We start from the raw sequence: 571 nt of genomic DNA, 5'->3' as shown, positions 1-571 counted from the left end.
CCTGTTGAGTTGCCAGCTTCCGCACACAGGTTGCAGCTACCACCTCCACTCTCCCCAAGACAAAAAGTAAGGTGTTTGTTGTGGGAGACTCCATTCTGAGGTGGACTGAGGGGGAAATCTGTCCGCCTCAAGCCCTTAGTCCGGGAAGTCTGCTGCTTCCCGGGGGCCCACATCCAGGACATTGCAGAGAAGTTCCCAAAGCTCCTCTAGCCCACAGACCACTATCCTATGTTCCTTATTCATGTGAGCACCAATAACACGGCTCGGTGTACTCCCAGCCACTTCATGAGGTGCTACAGGGATTTGGAAGTGGGGCTAAAGGGTCTGAGGACACAAGTAGTGTTCTCATTGATCCTTCCAGTCTTGGGCTATGGACTGAGGAGGGAGAGAAGAGGATCCACATGGTCAACCAAAGACTGTGGCACTGGTGTCATCGGGAAGGCTTTGGCTTCCATGACCACAGCCCGCTCTTTGGCGAGAGAGGCAGTGAGCTGCTGGGAAGAGATGGCCTCCACCTCTCTCCCCTGGGGAGGAGGCTCTTCTCAGCCAGGCTGGCTGACCTGCTCCACCG

The sequence above is a fragment of the Crocodylus porosus genome, unplaced genomic scaffold (genome assembly GCF_001723895.1).
Source record: "Crocodylus porosus isolate Cpor-Errol unplaced genomic scaffold, CroPor_comp1, whole genome shotgun sequence".
In the NCBI taxonomy this organism is placed as follows: domain Eukaryota; kingdom Metazoa; phylum Chordata; order Crocodylia; family Crocodylidae; genus Crocodylus; species Crocodylus porosus.
The sequence above is the reverse complement of the archived record's forward strand: the minus strand, read 5'-3'. Positions refer to the sequence as shown.